This window comes from Salvelinus fontinalis, chromosome 27 (genome assembly GCF_029448725.1).
Source record: "Salvelinus fontinalis isolate EN_2023a chromosome 27, ASM2944872v1, whole genome shotgun sequence".
In the NCBI taxonomy this organism is placed as follows: domain Eukaryota; kingdom Metazoa; phylum Chordata; class Actinopteri; order Salmoniformes; family Salmonidae; genus Salvelinus; species Salvelinus fontinalis.
The window spans coordinates 4,954,894-4,973,893 of record NC_074691.1 but is presented as its reverse complement, the minus strand read 5'-3'; the positions used below and the strand labels follow the sequence as shown (position 1 = coordinate 4,973,893).

The window sequence follows — 19,000 nt, the reverse complement described above, 5'->3', positions numbered from 1 at the left end:
TTACTGTCTAGGCACACTAGGTTAGACCTGGGCGGACCACCCCCTGTATTTTGGTTAGGGCACCAGACGGTGCAAAGTTAGGTAAGTTAAGTGGGTAGGCAGGTTAGATAGGAGAGGGGGAACTTTGATATTTACTTTCTTTGCTTTGGTTCCGTCCAGCCCCTTTTCCCCATATTACCGTGTAAGAAAATAAATCCAAGTAAACGGTAAAATCTGCTTTTGTGTCATCCTTGCTCGCACCTACAGTCCATACCTCTTGCACTTCAGAGAGTTGAGTTATAGCAGGGAGTTGCGTTCCCTCTTCTCAGAGGCGTGCGTAACATAATGGGGGCTCATCCGGGATTCCATTAAACCACCGGACCCTGCTGCACTGAGCTCTCTGTGGTTAGTGATTGAGGTGTGATGGTAGGTTGTGAGTTTGGATGACTTGTTTAGTTTGTGTTTTCAGTAGATTGTTGTGTACAAGATGGCTGCCTCAGCCATCTCCAAGTTCATTGAAGCGCCCTCTATTGGTTGTTTGGTGAGGTTTCGAAAAGTAGACCTTATAGCTATAGCTGACCATTATGGATTTGTTATCCCTGAGAAAGCCCTAAAGGCTGAGCTTTTGGTGCTAGTCAGGGAGGGTTTAGTGAGAGAAAGAATTCTCTCATTGCAAGGAGAGGAGACGGGTAGACCTTCTGATGCCAAGTCGGAGGACAGGGCGGAGGAAGGGGTTGCTCGTACCCCCTTTACATTGCCTCGATTCGATCCTTTATCTTCTGCTTCAGGTCGTTCAGACGGGACCGCTAGGCTAAAGGTGAGGCTGGCCCGGTTAGAAATGGAGCAAAAAGATAAAGAGAGACAAATGCATTTTGATCTTGAAATTAGGAAAATAGAAGCCGACAAGGAGGTGAGGATCCGACAGCTAGAGCTAGATGCTGGCTCCGGTACGACTCCAAAAGCTGCTCATCATCAAGCCCACTTTGATGTAAGTAAAAATATCGCTTTAGTCCCACCATTCCGAGAGTCGGAAGTTGATTCCTATTTCTCTGCGTTTGAGCGTGTGGCCGCTGCGCTGCATTGGCCACTCGAGGTTTGGCCGCTCCTGTTGCAATGTAAATTGTCTGGGAAAGCCCAGGAAGTAGTAGCTGCTCTCTCCCTGGAAGACAGTTTACATTACGAAACAGTTAAAAATACCGTGTTGCGGGCTTATGAGTTGGTGCCTGAAGCTTATAGACAGCGCTTCAGGAACCACAAGAAACCCTCTCACCGTACTTTTGTTGAGTTTGCTAGGGACAAAGAGTCTCTGTTTAATCGATGGTGTTCAGCCAGCAAAGCTAACACCTTTGCTGATATTCGGGAGTTGATGCTGTTGGAGGATTTTAAAAACAACCTCCCTGATAGACTTGTAGTTCATTTAAATGAACAGAAAGTGGTGACATTGGCCCAGGCAGCAGTGTTGGCAGATGAGTACGCTTTGACACACAAGACTGTCTTTGGTGCACCTCGTTTTGAAGGTAGACTGATTACGTCATCAGTGCCTCATTCAGGTCGCTTTTCCTCTGACAAGCCTTTTCATGAGATCCGAGAATGTTTTTACTGTCACCAAAAGGGTCACGTGATTGCGGACTGCCCAGTTTTGAAAAATAAACCTAAACAGTCCCAGTCACCATCCCCAAAAAGGAAAAGTTTGGGTTTAGTCAAGTCTTTGGCTCGTCCGTTGGTCCGAGGTATTGATTCAGCATTTGAGAAACCGGATCCTGTTTATGCTCCGTTTATTTCTGCCGGTTGTGTTTCCTTAACTGGAGAACAAGCTGATCAAAAGCCAATTAAAATCTTACGAGACACCGGGGCGGCGCAGTCAGTAATTATTACTGATGTTTTACCCTGGTCTCCTGAAACGTATTGTGGCTCACATGTTATATTACAGGGGATAGAGACAAAAACAGTACCTGTACCATTACACTGGGTCCACTTAGTGTCAGACTTGGTATCAGGACGTTTCCGTGTTGGTGTAGTGTCTACCCTGCCAGTAAAAGGAGTCACATTGCTATTAGGGAATGATATTGCTGGTGGTAACGTTACTCCTGTGTTAGAGGTAGTAGACAACCCAGAAATCAGAACTACAGATGAGAAATTGGTTCAAGCATTTCCACATGTTTTTCCTGCTTGTGTCTTAACGAGGGCACAATCTCGCAAGCTTGGAGATGTGGTGGATTTGGCTAGTTCCATTTTTGAGAATATTGAAGTAGAAGACAATGCACCGAGTATTCCTTCTGCAAGTCCGACAGTTTTTACTCCTGTAAAAACTAAGGAAGGGGACTGCGAAATCGCACCCCAATTACATGACATTCTTTTGTCTGTCACCCCTGAGAAGGTGATTGAATGTCAAAAAGGAGACACCAGTCTTCGTAAGTGTTTTGCTTCGGTAATTTCCATTGAAGAAGCTAAAACTAGAGAGACTGCCTACTTTATGGAAGCAGGAGTTTTGATGCGTAAATGGGCAGCTCATGACACCATTAATGACTGGAGTGAAGTGTGTCAAGTGGTTGTTCCTACACCGTTCCGACAGCAGGTGCTGTCACTCGCCCATGACCAGGCGTGGTCTGGACATTTGGGGATCACAAAGACTTATAACCGGGTCCTTCGTCATTTTTTTTGGCCAGGTTTGAAGTCTGATGTGGTCCAATTTTGTAAAACATGTCAGGTATGTCAACTCACTGGGAAAGCGAATCAAACAGTTCCTAGAGCACCGCTCTACCCGATTCCTGTGGTGGGGGGACAGTTTGAAAGAGTGATAGTTGATTGTGTAGGTCCGTTGCCGAAAACCAGGTCAGGTAACCAGTTCCTATTAACAATAATGTACAGATAGCCTATGTGAAGGGCTCAGCGAATGTGGTTGCTGACGTTCTATCACGGGTTTACTAACTGGGGAAGCGTTGGTTTTTGTTATTACAAACTGTATGTTTGCAATTTTTGTGGTGGGCGTGTTACGTTCCCCAGTTTCTGTGTTCTGTTTTGTATTTGATTGTGTGTTTCAGGAGATGGCTTCCTGAAGTACTCCCCAACCAGCTGATTGGTCAACCCCAGGCTAATTGGTGATTGGAGCTGACCCCGCCCCCTCGTCAAGAAGCAGCTGACTCTAATCACCATTGCCACCTGAAGATAAAAGCCAGTGTTCTGCCCAAGAAGATTGAGAATAGAGAGAGGAGATGAGATTTGGAGTAGAGATTTGGAGATTAAGAGAGAAAAATTAGATTGTGATATAGTGTGGGTTGTGTATCAGAAAGTGTGGTATGTACTGTTGTTGTTGGTAGCAGTTTTTCTATGTCCTGTGTTTGTGAGTGTTTGTGAAATCATTAATAATTACTCTGTTTCATTTGTTCCCAGGGGGGAAGGAGAAGGCACTTTGGGAGTGCTTAGGCAAGAGGCCCGAGGGCATACATATACCCATAGTATATTTACTGTCTAGGCACACTAGGTTAGACCTGGGCGGACCACCCCCTGTATTTTGGTTAGGGCACCAGACGGTGCAAAGTTAGGTAAGTTAAGTGGGTAGGCAGGTTAGATAGGAGAGGGGGAACTTTGATATTTACTTTCTTTGCTTTGGTTCCGTCCAGCCCCTTTTCCCCATATTACCGTGTAAGAAAATAAATCCAAGTAAACGGTAAAATCTGCTTTTGTGTCATCCTTGCTCGCACCTACAGTCCATACCTCTTGCACTTCAGAGAGTTGAGTTATAGCAGGGAGTTGCGTTCCCTCTTCTCAGAGGCGTGCGTAACAAGGGCCAGAACTATTTTACGGACCAGAATCTCCACAAGCCAGTTTACTGCAGTTTTCCCCCTAACATTGTACATATGGCTTTTTTCCCTCCCACTAAGCTCTGTCCCACCCTGTCTAAAATATTTTGGCTTCAACATTTTATTTTAAGGCCTAATTGTGTCCCATCTGGAAAATAATCAAATTAGCCCCTCAAATCAAAATCCAACATGTTGAAGCCAAAATATTTTAGACGGGGGGGACAGAGCTTAGTGGGAGGGCAAAACGACCATATGTACAATGTTAGGGGAAACACTGTAGTACGCTGGCTTGCAACGGAAAAATCTAACTGAGCGTTTTTATTGGACAAGTCCAGTTAGTCCCTCCCTTTTTCTGTCCGTTTTCTTCCATTTGCTGCCTAATGAACAGAAGCCTTTATTCCCCCTTAATGCATACTGGATGTTGGTGTGCACATGAGGATCAAAACACTATGGCTGGCAACCTATTCCCTAGGGCTCCCGAGTGGCGGTCTCAGGTACTGCATCTCAGTGCTATAGGCGTCACTACAGACCCTGGTTCCATCCCAGGCTGTATCACAACTGGCCCTGATCGGGAGTTCCATAGGGCGGCGCACAATTGGCCGAGCGTCGTCCGGGTTAGGGGAGGATTTGGCTGGGGTAGGCCGTCATTGTAAATAAGAAGTTGTTCTTAACCTTTATTTAACTAGGCAAGTCAGTCAACTTCTTATGGCTGGGGGCAGTATTGAGTAGCTTGGATGAATAAGGTGCCCAGAGTAAACTGCCTGGTACTCAGTCCCAGAAGCTAAGATATGCATATTATTAGTAGAGTTTGATAGAAAACACTCTGACGTTTCTAAAAACTGTTTGAATGATGTCTGTGAGTATAACAGAACTCATATGGCAGGCAAAAACCTGAGAAAAAATCCAACCAGGAAGTGGGAAATCTGAGGTTTGTAGGTTTGCCTATCCATATACAGTGTCTTTGGGGTCATAATGCACTTCCTAAGGCTTCCACTAGATGTCAACCGTCTTTAGAACCTTGTGTAATGCTTCTACTGTGAAGAATGAGGGAAGGAGAGCTCTTTGAGTCAGGTTGTCTGGCATGAGCTGACCATGCGCGGGGGCGCGCATGGTCAGCTCATGCCAGACAACCTGACTCAAAGAGCGACCTGCGTTCCATCGCATTTCTGAAGACAAAGGAATTCTCCGGTTGAAACATTATTGAAGATTTATGTTAAAAACATCCTAAAGATTTATTCTATACATCGTTTGACATGTTTCTACGAACTGTAATGGAATTTTTTTACTTTTCGTCTGACCTGAAAAAAGGAGGTATTTGGACATAAATTATGGACGTTATCGAACAAAACAAACATTTATTGTGGAACTGGGATTCCTGGGAGTGCATACTGATGAAGATCATCAAAGGTAAGTGAATATTTATAATACTATATCTGACTTCTGTTGACTCCACAACATGGCTGTATGGCTTGTTTGTGCTCTGAACTCAGATTATAGCATGGTGTGCTTTTTCCGAAAAGTTTTTTTGAAATCTGACACAGCGGTTGCATTAAGGAGAAGTTTATCTAAAGTTCCATGCATAACACTTGTATCTTTTAGCAATGTTTATTATGAGTACTTCTGTAAATTGATGTGGCTCTCTGCAAAATCACTGGATGTTTTGGAAGCAAAACATTACTGAACATAACACGCCAATGTAAACTAAGATTTTTGGATATAAATATCAACTTCATCGAACAAAACATACATGTATTGTGTAACATGAAGTCCTATGAGTGTCATCTGATGAAGATCATCAAAGGTTAGTGATTCATTTTATCTCCATTTCTGCTTTTTGTGACTCCTCTCTTTGGCTGGAAAAATGGCTGTGTTTTTCTGTGACTAGGTACTGACCTAACATAATTGTCTGGTGTGCTTTCGTCGTAAAGCCTTTTTGAAATCAGACACTGTGGCTGGATTTACAACAAGATAATCTTTAAAATGGTGTAAAATACTTGTATGTTTGAGGAATTGTAATTATGAGATTTCTGTTGTTTTGAATTTGGCGCCCTGCGCTTTCACTGACTGTTGTCAAGTCAATCCAGTTAACGGGATCTCAGCCATAAGAATTAAGAACAAATTATTCCGTACAATGACAGCCTAGGAACAGTGGGTTAACTGCCTTGTTCGAGGGCAGAACGACAGATGTTTACCTTGTCAGCTCGAGGATTCGATCTCGCAACATTTCGGTTACTGGCCCAACGCTCTAACCACTAGGCTACCCTGCCGCCCCAAACAGAGACTAGGTCATCAGTCATGATGTTGACCTCTTACACCATGACCAAATCGGTCCGCCCGTGCGCACCATCGTCTGCATGATCATTGAGTCTATCCCCAACCAGACACGATCTTAACATGCAGGTTAAAATACCAAAACCAACTGTGAATCAAACCATAAGTCTATTGACGCACCCATACGTCATTAAAAGTAACATAATAAAAACATCCCCATCAAAACCTGTCAGTTTAAGACAAAGATATGTTTTTTTTTGTTGAATGGGCTGCATCTCAATACACCGCATCAGCCTATGTTGGCCTTCCGCATCTGCGCTGGAAAGAGAACGAGTTACAGCGGTGTTTGTCAGACCATGAGAAAATAGGTCTTCTCACAAAAAACATTTGTATCATCTGAACGGTTTGGCCTTCAAAATGTTTAGGACCAAGTGGAAGACTCACGAACATGATGCTGTTCTCCGTTTTGCTCTACGACCCCCACAAGGGTCACGGAACTCCTCTGAAGGCAACCCATACAAAACAAACGGAAGTCAGGAGAGTTTTGTGCCAACCAAAACAAGGGGTTAAATATGCGTTAAAAAACCCACCTAAAATATCTTCTCAGCTTTCATATACCTCCTCGGACAGAATCCGCACAACCTTATGATACATTTAGTTTTTTACCACTTATGAACATGCTAATCAATGTGAACTTATGGATACCATTTTAATGTCTGTGTCCACTATGAAGGAAGTTAGAGTTTCGCGAGCAAATACCAAATAAACTCAGCAAAAAAAGAAAAGTCCCTTTTCAGGACCCTGTCTTTCAAAGATAATTCGTAAAAAATCCAAATAACTTCACAGCTCTTCCTTGTAAAGGGTTTAAAACACTGTTTCCCGTACTTGTTCAATGAACCACAAACAAATAATGAACATGCACCTGTGGAACAGTCGTTAAGACACTAACAGCTTACAGACGGTAGGCAATTAAGGTCACAGTTATGAAAACTTTGGACACTAAAGAGGCCTTTCTACTGACTCTGAAAACACCAAAAGAAAGATGCCCAGGGTCCCTGCTCATCTGCGTGAACGTGCCTTAGGCATGCTGCAAGGAGGCATCAGGACTGCAGATGTGGCCAGGGCAATAAATTGCAATTTCAGTACTGTGAGACGCCTAAGACAGCATTACAGGGAGACAGGACGGACAGCTGATCGTCCTAGCAGTGGAAGACCACGTGTAACAACACCTGCACAGGATCAGTACACCGAACATCACACCTGCGGGACAGGTACAGGATGGCAACAACTGCCCGAGTGACACCAGGAAAGCACAATCCCTCCATCGGTGCTCAGACTGTCCGCAATAGGCTGAGAGAGGCTGGACTGAGGGCTTGTAGGCCTGTTGTAAGGCAGGTCCTCACCAGACATCACCGGCAACAATGTTGCCTATGGGCACAAACCCACCATCGTTGGACCAGACAGGACTGGCAAAAAGGGCTCTTCACTGATGTGCCGCGGTTTTGTCTCACCAGAGGTGATGGTCGGATTTGCGTTTATCGTCCAAGGAATGAGCGTTACACTGAGGCCTGTACTCTGGACCGGGATCGATTTGGAGTTGGAGGGTCCGTCATGGTCTGGGGCGGTGTGTCACAGCATCATCGGACTGAGCTTGTCGTCATTGCAGGCAATCTCAACGCTGTGCGTTACAGGGAAAATATCTTCCTCCCTCATGTGGTACCCTTCCTGCAGGCTCATACTGACATGACCCTCCAGCATGACAATGCCACCAGTGATACTGCTCGTACTGTGCGTGATTTCCTGCAAGACAGGAATGTCAGTGTTCTTCCATGGCCAGTGAAGAGCCCGGATCTCAATCCCATTGAGCACGTCTGGGACCTGTTGGATCGGAGGGTGAGGGCTAGGGCCATTCCCCCCAGAAATGTTTGGGAACTTGCAAGTGCCTTGGTGGAAGAGTGGGGTAACATCTCACAGCAAGAACTGGCAAATCTGGTGCAGTCCATGAGGAGGAGATGCACTGCAGTGCTTAATGCAGCTGGTGGCCACACGAGATAATGACTGTTACTTTTGACCCTACCCTTTTTTCAGGGACACATTATTCAATTTCTGTTAGTCACATGTCTGTGGAACTTGTTCAGTTTATATCTCACTTGTTGAAACTTGTTATGTTCATACAAATATTTACACATGTTAAGTTTGCTGAAAATAAACACAGTTTACAGTGAGAGGAAGTTTCTTTTTTTGCTGAGTTCAGTCGAATATCATTGCTATAAATCAATGCACGGGCACTCTCTCTAGCATCCAAAATACAGTGCATTCGGAAAGTATTCAGACCCCTCGACTTTTTCCACATTTCGTTACGTTATTCTAAAATTGGTCAAAGTACTTTTTTTCCTAACCAATATACACATAATACCCCATAATGACAAAGGAACACCCGACTGTTAAGACATTTTGGCAAATGTATAACAAATATAAAAATGACATTTACATGAGTACTCAGACCTTATACTTTGGCAGCGGTTGCATCAGAGTCTACTTGGTTATGACGCTACAAGCTTGGCACACCTGTATTTGGGGAGTTTCTCCCATTCTTCTCTGCAGATCCTCTCAAGCTCTGTCAGGTTGGATGCGGAGCGCCACCGCACAGCCATTTTCAAGTCTCTCCAGAGATGTTCAATTGGGTTCAAGTCCGGTCTCTGGCTTGGCCACTCAAGGACAGGTTTCCTCCAGACGTGACGCTTGGCATTCAGACCAGAGAATCTTGTTTCTCACAATCACAGTCCTTTAGGTGCCTTCTCCCCCGATTGCTCAGTTTGGCCGGAGCTCTAGGAAGATTCTTGGTGGTTCCAAACTTCTTTCATTTAAGAATGATGGAGGCCACTGTGTTCTTCAATGCTGCAGACATTTTTTGGTACCCTTCCCCAGATCTGTGCCTGCACACAATCCTGTCTCGGAGCTCTACGGACAATTCCTTCCACCTCATGGCTTGACTTGCTCTGACATGCAGTCAACTGTGGGACCTTATATAGACAGGTGTGTGCCTTTCCAAATCATGTCCAATCAATTGAATTTACCACAGGTGGACTCAAATCAAGTTGTCGAAACATCAAGGATGATCAATGGAAAAAGGATGCACATGAGCTCGCATAGCAAATAAGGTAAATAAGGTATCTGTTTTTTATTTTGAATAATATGCTAACATTTCTAAAAATCTGTTTTCGCTTTGACATTATGGGGTATTGTGGTTAGATTGATGAGGAAATAGTTTTATTGAATCCATAGAATACGGCTGTGACGTAACAAAATGTGGAAAAAGTGAAAGGGGTCTGAATATTTCCGGACCCGTGTTTGGCAACACAAACACTGGTTGACAGGTGCAAGCAGTGTGGGTGAACTGATTGAAATACATGTACATGTAAAAAAAAAAAAAACGCTTGCGCACGTTCACAAAGTAGCCGGTCTAGTCTTTGTAGGACCAAATCCACTTTGGCATCCGTCTGCGTTCTCCTTCCCCCTCTGTCTCTTTATTATTTTCCCCTTCACTCTTCTTTCCCCTCGTTCTCTGTGATCTTTTTCACCCGTCTCTTGGTTCCCTTTCACTACTCAAACATCACTCTCTCTGTGATTATCTGGCTTTTGCTCCCGTCTCTTGGCTCCCTTTCCCTCTTCTCATCCCTCGCTCTCTCTGTGATTACCTGGTTTTTGCTCCTGTGTCTCGCATTCCCTTTCCCTCTACTCATACATCACCCTCTCTGTGATTACCTGGCTCTTGCTCCCGTCTCTTGGTTCCCTTTCCCTCTTCTTTCCCTCTAACTTTTATCACCCTCGTTCTTGCTCTCCCTCGTTTTAAAAATGCAGGGTGAGTTGCAGAGGGAGGAAGGAACAGTCAAGACGGAGTGAGCTTTTTGGCATTAGTCGGAGAGGGACGGTTCTCTGGCCTCCATTTCTCCCTGAAAAGGACTTTGTTGAATGTGGTGAGAGAGACAGAGACACTATCCATCATGAGTGTTTGGCCTGCATTTCCTGCTTATCTGGAAAGGCATCATGTAACTTACGGAACCCACAGGAAACTGCAGAGGGCGCGAGGTAGGGCAGAGTCGACGGCAACAGCAGCTAACAAGACGTAGAGACGTGCAGCCTTGTTCACACAGAAACACTCACAGTCAGAAAGTGCAAAGTAACAAGTGTGCGTGTGCGTGTGTGTGTGCGCGCGCGAGCGCGCGGGTGACCAAGCTATTAAATCAGCGCTTACAACTAGGTCTTATATTTTGAAATCGACAATAACAAAGGTGGAATTAATTGTGTCAACTAGCAAAAAAGTGACGTGGAGTATTGGTTTCACAAAAAGTACCATAAAGTTTGAACTTTTGCAGTGTTACCACCCTCAAGACGGCACCCCTTAAAGCAAACAAACCACATCCTATCTAGCAACCAAAGCACTGGACTGAACTTCAGTGGCCCTGCCCAGTTTATGCGAAATGGCACATTATCAGTGTGTGCGTGTGTACGGGACATTATCTGTTAAGGGAAACACTATTTTGGTCAGAGTTTCCCCTTGGTTACGGTATTCCTTTCCTGAGGGTTTCCTGGAAGCAGGGCTGTTGTCCGGACCTCCTTGTGCCTAGTGTGTGTGTGTGTGTGTGTGTGTGTGTGTGTGTGTGTGTGTGTGTGTGTGTGTGTGTGTGTGTGTGTGTGTGTGTGTGTGTGTGTGTGTGTGTGTGTGTGTGCATTTTAAATAGTACCAAGTAGTAGTCTAAGGACGTCTAGCTGAGACAAGGCATGAACACAAATACAAAATGATACAGGCTCTCACACACACACACATTGGAAACACTCTCTCCCCATCTTTGTCTCTCTTTCGCTCTCTCTCTCACACACACACACACACACAGTTAAACTCCCTCACATTCAATGAGTGATGGGCTGTGTCCAAAATAGCACCCTATTCCCTCCCTATGCAGTGCACTACCTTCAACCAGGGCCCATAGGCCTCTGGTCAAAAGTATTGCACTTACAATATGGGGAATAGTGTCAACTCCAAAGGACACAACGACTAGGTTCCAGTTTAACGACGTTTACTTCACGGCACGGTACATAGCGGCGATTACGCTCAGGCCCGGTCCAACAGTAACTTCTGCACAGCCACACTAATAACAGAGGGAGAGCAGCGTAATTACAAAAGTTGAAGGATACTTAAAACTTCATCTCACACTTTTCTTGAAAGACAAAAACAAATAATTAAATGGCTAAGCATTATTCAAGTCCCTCATTTAAATGGGTCATGTGGCAATGTCACGTGACACAGTTTTTTTTTTACACATGCTGCCACCCTCCATTACCGAGTGCCTTTAGGATGACAATTTCTTTGTCAGACAGTCAAGCCAGCTTTTTCTTTGTAGCTGACCACAGAATCCGCTAGAGCCAGAATAAGTTCCTCGATGCTGCTCATCTCAAAATGAATTATTTTCTGTCACAGACTTGGTTAGCATCAACTAGGGAGTAGCTGTCCGTGACACACACTACAGGCCTTTTTGCCTTTTTTAACATTTTTTTTTTTTTAACTAGGCAAGCTCTGAGAACAATGTTGCATTGTCAATTCCATCTGCAGGAGCAAGGTTTTTTTTTAGCAAGTGTGCTCCTGACGACCCTTCTGATACTTTGACCGCTAACAGATAGGTGATAGTCTTCCTTCCTCGTCCCATTAAAGACAATTAGATGTCCACCTTTTGTGCCTCCATAAATATAAAGGTGGCGGGCACAACTAGTTTCAGAGTCATCTTTCCCCACATGCTGACACCTTAGAGTCACTTGTTCTGGTTTCAGTTTACAAACCACTTTATCCTCATGCATGGTTTGTACAGCGGCATGTCTTGTGTCGAATGCCAAGTTGCAGCCATCAAACATCACGTCAGGTCTACTCTCCCTTGAGAGCAATGTTCCCTGCAGAAATGCAGCTTACGTCCATAGAATTAAGTATGCATTTTTTTCCTACCAGACCACTGTCAGTGACACAGACTCATGTCGGTGAGTCTTTTGGGAGTTCTTTAGTGGCCAGCTCCTCAAAACCTCTAGCCACGCTTTTGGCACTAATCCAGTTGAGAATTATTCAAGGGAACACGTCCACCTTGTTGAGATATTTTTGACTTGACTTGCTCAGTTTTTTTGACTTGCTCAGTTTTTTTCTCTCCAATTACTGAGCTCCTCTTGTTAAACCAAGTCAAATGACACGTCATTTGTTTCGACTACATCATCCTCTTCAATGTCATTCAGTCATTCTAGATTGTCCATTGTTTCAATTCTGAGAATATCTACAAGTGACAGGTCCGCTGACCATAGTAACAGAAAGGGCAGCTGGTTCAGAGTACTGCAAGTTGTACTAGTTCTGGTCTTTTTCTGGTCGAATGTTGCTGTGTGTGGAATACCACTTTCTCTGTCCATGCATTTAACAGTTTGTGCAGTTTTCAGATCGGAACAACCATGTTTTAACATGTGGCTGCTGTTCAATGTTTTCCTCAACAGTATTACCTGTGTCATGGTTAAAAGTCTCTGCTCCATTTCCTGTGTCAGTTTCAGTGTCCATATCAGTGGATGCGACATCTGGTAGGTTCGTGTCTGTGACCTTTTCGATATGCCGATTCTCAGCAACAGCCCCTCCAACTTGTTGATCATTTATTTACCTTCTGCAATCTTCAGTGGTGCACCCAGACAATGGTGCCTCTGTGCCTCACAAATATCACCATACCATCTTAGCCAATTACGACTCCGGGTCCTTTCCACTCGACGGTCACCTCGTTTTGTGGCACACTTTGTCTCCAGTCTCGTACTTCTCATCTGTGGGACAGAATTGTTTACACAGAGCCCTGCAAATTCTCTCTGAACACCTCTTCAGTGAATGCCTTTCTCGCTGCATGTGGTGCTGAAAGGTGCAGTCCCCCAGCGGATTCTGTGACTGACTATAAAAGAAGCATCGGATCTTGTTCTCCTAAAAACACTCAGTAACGGAAAGTGGCAGCTTGAGGTAAGCTTCTGGTGCTGGTGGCTTGTCAACCAGTACAGTGGGAAGATTCGGGTTCTGCCTGGACACTAGCTGGTATGGGCTGTAGCCAGGAACATTGTGCATTGAGTTCTTTGCCATCAGCTCCCAATCTAGGCCTGTTTCCCCAGTCACATTCATTGTCTTGCTTCACTTTCAGCATCATCTCTGAGTCTTTGATTATGTCTCTCCACAAGTCCAGTGCTCCATGGACTGGATGCAGCAGTTTTTATTTCCATGTTGTATTTGTCTGCCATTTCATTGTTATTGAACTCTTCGCCATTGTCAGGGTCACGCACATGTATCCAGTAATGAATGAAGTGCTTGATGACTTCACTGGGTTTCTCGGTGTTCTCAAGGCCTCCAGCACTGAAAAAACAGCTGGTCTAGGCTTAGGTTTTTTTGTACTTCTGGCCTGTTTCATTGACATGCTCACTATCTGCCGTTGAATAGAAATACTCTCATCATTACTCCCAGTACCGCTGATTAATTTCTGAAGTCTGTCAACTGTAGCATGTCCAAACTGTTTGTGAGGTTTCAACAATACTTTGTTTTCCCTCTGTGGTCATGTTCTCTGTGACTGTCAGAATCTCCATGTGCTCTGTGACTGTCAGAATCTCCATGTGCTCTGTGACTGTCAGAATCTCCATGTGCTCTGTAACTGTCAGAACCTCCATGTTTTCTGTGTCTGTCCGAATCAGATTTCCACGGACTCTACGTCGTCTTTGTCTAAAAAATTTACACAATAGTGTCCTGAGGTAGTAAGTTCAAGGGTCACTAGGTGTTTAAACATCCCTGCCTTGTCATTTTCAATGTTTAGTACAGCTCCTACGCTTCTTGAGGGAAGTCTTGCTCAATAATAAGGAAATATCTGCAGGGACCACCTCTGTTTCAATGTGACACTTAGAGTAACCAATTTTTGTGCCGGGATGCTGTGAGAGTTATTTAAGATACCCTTCAAAGAGGTAGGGCAGAGAAGAGCTTTGCTGGGCACGAACTGCCCTCCCATACGGGTGGGAGAGCCAAGAGACCAGAGGTGGCGGAACGGAGTGCTCGGGTTGGGGTGTAGGGTTTGAGCATAGCCTGAAGTTAAGGAGGAGCAGTTCTCCTTGCTGCTCCCTAGGCAAGCACCAGGGTCTTGAAGATGATGCATGCTTCGGCTGGAAGCCAGTGGAGTATCCGGAATAGCGGGATGACATGGGAGAATAAGGAAGGTTGGGGGGAAGGAGAAAAGTAGTTGAATGTCATCTGCATTGCAATGATGAGTGACCACGTGAGGATATGACAGAGCAGAGAAATCGATGTACAGATAAAAGAGGGAGCCCAGAACCGAGCCCTGGGGGACACCAGTAGAGCGAGCACATGGTACAGACACAGATACTCTCCACGCTGCATGGTAGGAACGGCCTGCCAGGTTGGATGCAATCCAGGAGAGTGCAGAGCCTGAGACACTCAACCCTGAGAGGGTGGAGAGGAGGATCTGATCGTTCAAGGTGTCAAAGGCTGCAGATAGATCGAGGAGGTTGAGAACAGTGGAGAGAATCAGTTTTTTTCTAGAGCAGAGAACGGTCTCAGTTGACTGAGGTGCCTTGAAACCGGACTGGTTAAGGTCAAATCATATTTTGTACTTTCTTCCGATTGAATTCACTGACAGAGCTATCAGGTCGTTTTTTAAATCACACACTGTGCGTGTTCATGCAGTATCAATCACAGCATATCCTAAGGATTCAACTATACAAATCTTGGTATCTGAAACAGATTTGTTTTACAACAGTGTAATGTTATACTGCTCTCTCAGTGCTTAAATTTTCCTCTGTTAGTTTAAGTTGTTTGTTTTTATGAGGACAGCCTTCAAACCAAATGGTAAGTGCTTTGACAAATTGCACATTTTGATCTCCTTCCATAACTTTCCAGTGGATCGGTTCCAGGCAATGGCGCCCTTGTCTGGCTGTCTTGAGAACGTGACTTGTTCGCGCCATTTCTCTGCTGATCGGTGTAGTACGCCATGTAACTCACTTGGATTCCATCTGTTATTGGCGCAACAGCCATCTTTCCAACAACATTCATTTTTAGTGCTGTGTTCATCAACGCAATAATCAGCACAGTACAAGCAGTGAAAGCAAAATGTTTCTCCCTAACATCCAGAGAGGCAGTATCTAGCACCGGTGAGAACAATGTCGTACTTGCGGATCTTATTGTACCCTCTGTTCGAAATCAATGATGTAGTATGCCATCGCACCCGAAATGTCTCTCGTAACACTGTCAAAGTTTGAATATACCTCGTAGGCACGGTTTTCTCTTCTTTAAGAAACGCAAAAATCTAGGGCTATGATCAAAGTTCCCATACGGTCATCCTTGTTCAAATCCTCTGCGGATATTTCCAGTGCTGTATCTCGCGCGCTACCCTTGAACGATAATACCACCGCAAGTGCTCGCTTTTTCTTGTCTAGATTGGTAACTCGCGTCCAGATTCCAAGTTCGATTCCAAACTTTCATGCCACCTCTTCTCGTCGAAGCGAGGTGGCACATTGTTCTTGGCCATCCTCTGCTACCAACGTTAACGCCAAATGACGCGGTGATCAGGTTCCAGTTGAACACCCGTCACGTCACAGTATCAGCACAGTACATAGGTGCCATCACGCTCAGGCCCGGTCCAACAGTGACATCTGAGCAAGCACACTAATAACAGAGGGTTAATTACGCTGTAATTACAGAAGTATAGGGCTACTTAAAACATGAACTTAACAATAGGGTGCCATTTGGGAAACAGACATGTGGGCCGGAGCAGCTAATGGCCTGGCCATCGATTGGCTGCATCACCGCTTGGTATGGAAACTGCTTGGCATCCGACCGCAAGGCGATACAGCGGGTAGTGTATACGGCCCAGTGCATCGCTAAGGCCGAGCTCCCTGCCATCCAGGTCCTCTATACCAGGCGGTGTCAGAGAAAGGGGCGGCAGGTAGCCTAGTGGTTCGAGCGTTGGACTTGTAACCAAATTTTGCGAGATCGAATCCCCGAGCTGACAAGGTGAAAATCTGTAATTCTGCCCCTGAACGAGGCAGTTAACACACTGTTCCTAGGCCGTCATTGAAAATAAAAATGTGTTTTTAACTCACTTGCTTAGTTAAATAAAGGTAAAATAAAGGTAAAATAAAAATAAAAATGCCCTATACAAGGTCGGACTCCAGCTACCACATAGACTGTTCTCTGCTACCGCACGGCAAGCGGTACCGATGCACCAAGTCTGGAACCAACAGGCCCCTGAAGAGCTTCTTCCATCCCTTAGCCATAAGACTGCTAAATAGTTAATCAAATAGCTACCCGAACTAACTGCATTGCTCCAACCCGTTTGACACATCACATACGCTGCTGCTCCTGCCTATTATCTATATACACTGGTACCCTGTGTATATAGCCAAGTTATCGTTAGTCATTGTGTACTTATTATTTTTCTATTTTTCTCTCGGCATTGTTGGAATACGTAAGTATTTCACAAACAAAAATATATGGAAATGTCTCATCTACCCAAAATTAAAAACAACTAATTGCAACATTGCCGCAAAAATGGAAGAGGCAAGTGGAAGGGGGAGAAAGTAAGGAACTTGTATGTCGGCCCTGCATTAAAGACCAAAATTGGTTAAAGACAATTTTGATCAATTAAAAAGTATACCAATTAAATTTAATGACCAAAAAAATTTTTTTACAGCTTGGCCATATAGATTGCAAAAAAATTCGAAAGACATTCTTGATATACCGATTCCGTAGCACATGGTTTATTAACTGACACACAAAATGACGCCGGATACGAAACTTAGAGTTATTCAATTTAAATTATAATACAAAATTCTTGAAACCAACAGAATGTAATATATATGGGGGATACAACCATCCCAGCTCTGCAGATTTTGCTACGAAGAGACAGAATCATTAGATCATTTGTTTTGGTACCGTCCATATGTAACTTGTTTTTGGTAGCAGGTTCAGGAATGGCTGAAGAATTGCAACGTTTATCTGGAGCTAACTCTGCAAATAACACTGCTGGGTGATCTGAAACGTCATAGTCAATCGATCAATAATATAATAAACACTCTTAGCAAAAATGTGTATCATTCATTTACTATCAGTAGAAACTATGAGAATAGAAAGGTTCAGAGCTTTTGTGAAACATCACAGCTGGAAAATATATGTCAAATAGAAATCAAACCTGGATGGTGTTCAGGGGTGAGAATAAAAATAAGATAACTCATGTAAAATGTATAAAGTATGTATTAGCTGGGAGTAGAAGCCTAAGTGTTGTTGTCCATTAGTTTACTCCAATTAGGGGCGCAGTGGTAGGGTCAGGGGAAAATAAAGGAAAATATACTGAAACAAAAATAAACGCAACATGCAAGAATTTCTACAATTTCACTGAGTTAGTTCATAGAAGAAAATCTGTACATTTTAAATAAATTCATTAGGTCCTACTCTATGGGGCCATGCATTATCATGCTGAAACATGAGGTGATGGCGGCGGATAAATGGCACGACAGGATCTCGTCACGGTGTCTTTGTGCATTCAAATTGCCATCGATAAAATGTAATTGTGTTCGTAGCTTATTCCTGGCCGTACCATAACCCCTCCGCCACCATGGGGCACTCTGTTCACAACGTTGACATCAGCAAACTGCTCGCCCACACGACGCCGTACACGCTGTCTGCCATCTACCCTGTACAATTGAATCCGGGATTCATCCGTGAAGAGCACACTTCTCCAGCTGGCCAGAGGACATTGAAGGTGAGTATTTGCCCACTGACGTCAGTTACGACGCAGAACTACAGTCAGGTCAAGACACTGGCAAGGATGACGAGCACGCAGAGCGAGCTTTCCTGAGACAGTTTGGTCAGAAATTATTCGGTTGTGTAAAGCTATAGTTTCATCAGCTGTCCGGGTGGCAGGTCTCAGACGATCCCACAGGTGAAGAAGCCGGATGTTGTGGTACTGGGCTGGCGTGGTTACACATGGTCTGCGGTTGTTCGGCCAGTTAGACATACTGGAAAATTCTCTAAAACAGTGGCTTATTGTCGACAGCTCTGATGGACATTCCTGCAGTCATGCCAATTGCACGCTCCCGCAAACTTGAGACATCTGTGGCATTGTGTTGTGTGACAAAACTGCACATTTTAGAGTGGCCTTTTATTGTCCCCAGCACAAGGTGCACCTGTGTAATGATCATGCTGTTTAATCAGCTTATTGATGTGCTCCACCTGTCAGATGGATGGATTATCTTGGCAAAGGACAAACGTTAACTAACAGGGATTTAAACCAATTTTACACAACATTTTAGAGAAATAATCTTTGTGTGTTTGGAAACTTTCTTCTATCTTTTATTTCAGCTCATGAAACATTGGACCAACACTTTATATTTGCGTTTATATTTTTGTTCAGTTCATTATGTGTAGCTAACGTTAGCGAACATTAACAAAAAATATACAATTATACTTACACTTGTTTACTTTACTTTTATGCTATATAAATTGACCCCTAATAATTTACTCAGGAAGTTTGCCACCAGCACACTGCAGTAGGAAAGTGAAGCCGAAGTCGAATCCATCACTTCCGTTGTTTGGTTGTTCCCATAGCAACGTTTAAAAAAAATTGGTGGATAACACTGAAAATATCATCACTGAATATGATCTGCAAGTTATATGGATCTACAAAATAGATAGCCCTGGGACGGGGACTAGATGGGACGGGGACTAGATGGGACGGGGACTAGATGGCCTCTGGGACGGGGACTAGATGGCCTCTGGGACGGGGACTAGATGGCCTCTGGGACGGGGACTAGATGGCCTCTGGGACGGGGACTAGATGGCCTCTGGGACGGGGAATAGATGGCCTCTGGGACGGGGACTAGATGGCCTCTGGGACGGGGAC

General features: G+C 44.4%; 1 protein-coding gene across 1 annotated transcript in view; it reads right to left on the bottom strand.

Annotated features, from left to right (window-relative positions):
• Positions 1–19,000, bottom strand: part of LOC129824894 (serine/threonine-protein kinase MRCK beta-like) — a 130,455-nt gene that overhangs the window by 85,479 nt on the left and 25,976 nt on the right.